The sequence below is a fragment of the Oryx dammah genome, unplaced genomic scaffold (assembly GCF_014754425.2).
Source record: "Oryx dammah isolate SB20612 unplaced genomic scaffold, SCBI_Odam_1.1 HiC_scaffold_27, whole genome shotgun sequence".
Lineage (NCBI taxonomy): Eukaryota > Metazoa > Chordata > Mammalia > Artiodactyla > Bovidae > Oryx > Oryx dammah.
The window spans coordinates 123700555-123703141 of NW_024070211.1; the positions used below are offsets into that span (position 1 = coordinate 123700555).

Below are 2587 nucleotides of genomic sequence, written 5' to 3' on the forward strand. Positions count from 1 at the left end.
ACGCTCTCTAGTTCTTCTTCACTTTCTGCCATAAGGGTGGTGTCATCTGCATACCTGAGGTTATTGATATTTCTCCCAGCTATCTTGATTCCAGCTTGTGTTTCTTCCAGCCCAACATTTCTCATAATGTACTCTGCATATAAGTTAAATAAGCAGTAAGTAAGTAAAGTCACTCAGTCATGTCCAACTCTTTGTGACCCCGTGGACTGCAGCCCACCAGGCTCCTCAGTCCATGGGATTCTCCAAGCAAGAATACTGGAGTGGGTTACCATTTCCTTCTCCAAGGGATCTTCCCAACCCAGGGATCGAACCCGGGTCTCCTGCATTGGAGGCAGATGCTTTAACCTCTGAGCCACCAGGGAAGATAAGCAGGGTGACAATATAAAGCCTTGACATTCTCCTTTTCCTAATTGAATCAGTGTGTTGTTTCATGTCCAATTCTAACTGCTGCTTCCTGACCTGCATACAGGTTTCTCAAGAGGCAGGTCAGGTGGTCTGGTATGCTCATCTTTCAGAATTTTCCACAGTTTATTGTGATCCACACAGTCAAAGGCTTTGGCATAGTCAATAAAGCAGAAATAGATGTTTTTCTGGAACTCGTTCGATTTTTCAAAGGTCCAGTGGATGTTGGCAATTTGATCTCTGGTTCCTCTGCCTTTTCTAAAACCAGCTTGAACCTCTGGAAGTTCACAGTTCACGTATTGCTGAAGCCTGGCTTGGAGAATTTTGAGCATTACTTTACTAGCATGTGAGATGAGTGCAATTGTGCAGTAGTTTGAGCATTCTTTGGCATTTCCTTTCTTTGGGATTGGAATGAAAACTGACCTTTTCCAGTCCTCTAGACACTGCTGAGTTTTCCAAACTTGGTGACATATTGAGTGCAGCACTTTCACAGCATCATCTTTCAGGATTTGAAACAGCTCAACTGGAATTCCATCACCATCACCAGCTTTGTTTGCAGTGGTGCTTTCTAAGGCCCACTGACTTCCCACTGAAGGATGTCTGGCTCTAGGTGAGTGATCACACTATCGTGATTATCTGGGTCGTGAAGACCATTTTTGTACAGCTCTTCTGTGTATTCTTACCACCTCTTCTTAATATCTTCTGCTTCTTTCAGGTCTATACTATTTCTGTCCTTTATTGTGCCCATCTTCACGTGAAATATTTCCTTGGTATCTCTAAGTTTCTTGAAGAGATCTCTAGTCCTTCCCATTCTATTGGTTTCCATTATTTCTTTACATTGATTGCTGAGGAAGGCTTTCTTATCTCTCCTTGCTATTCTTTGGAACTCTGCATTCAAATGGGTATATCTTTCCTTTTCTCCTTTGCTTTTCACTTCTCTTCTTTTCACAGCTATTTGTAAGGCCACTTCAGACAGGCATTCTGCCTTTTTGCATTTCTTTTTCTTGGGGATGGTCTTAATCCCTGTCTCCTGTACAAAGTTAGGAACCTCCGCCCATAGTTCATCAGGCATTCTATCAGATCTAGTCCCTTAAGTCTATTTCTCACTTCCACTGTATAATCATAAGGGATTTGATTTAGGTCATACCTGAATGGTCTAGTGTTTTCCCCCACTTTCTTCAATTTAAGTATGAATTTGGCAATAAGGTGTTCATGACCTGAGCCACAGTCAGCTCCTGGTCTTGTTTTTGCTGACTGTATAGAGCTTCTCCATCTTTGGCTGCAAAGAATATGATCAATCTGATTTTGGTGTTGACCATCTGGTGATGTCCATGTGTATAGTCTTCTCTTGTGTTGTTGAAAGAGGGTGTTTGCTATGAGTGTCCATTCTCTTGGCAAAACTTTATTAGCCTTTGCCCTGCTTCATTCTGCACTCCAAGGCAAAATTTGCCTGTTACTCTTCGTATACAGAACATATAAAGACTTCTATAACTTAATCTTAAATTTGAAAACATATGAGGAAAACATGTGCATAGAGACTTCAGAAATGCATGGCTAATAAGCACTGGAAAAAAATTATCAACGTACAAAGTCTTCAGGGTATTACAACTTAAAACCACTATGAAATACAATTACACACTCACAAAGATGAATAAAACTTAACAAGACCTATAATACCTGATGTTGCCAATGATGTAGAAAAATATGAACTCTCAGAAACATTTTGCGGGGATGTAATCTGGTGCTTGCTTTTGGTGTAAAAATGTTAAGTTTCTTATAAAACTTAACATACATCTGCTCTATAACCTACTGTGATATTGTGATTTATGATAAGGAATAAATATTTCATCTTTTCCCTCATTCCTGGCACAGAGTTCCTAAATCTGGAGAATTTCTTGATTTATAAGAGTTATAAAGTTATCTTGGTATTTATAATAATTTTTTGCCAACCATATCTGACTTTATGCTAGTGAGGTGATACTAGGAAACCCCCTTAGGATGAGAACTATTTGCCAGGGCAACCAACCCTGTGATTACAGGATTGGAACTTCAGACCCACCTGCAGACCTCTGAGAGGAGAGGGGCTGGAAGTTGATATTACTCCCAAGCAGGCAAGAATCTGATCAATGACACATACATAATGAGGCTTCCATAAAAATTCTAAAACTGAAATGTTCCGGAAGAT

The 2587-nt window shown here is 40.1% G+C and overlaps 1 non-coding gene across 1 annotated transcript; it reads right to left on the bottom strand.

Moving 5' to 3' along the window:
- Positions 1-290: 290 nt before the first annotated feature.
- On the bottom strand, positions 291-362 carry TRNAW-CCA. The gene has a single exon. It is a non-coding gene; the product is annotated as a tRNA-Trp (tRNA).
- Positions 363-2587: the final 2225 nt, after the last annotated feature.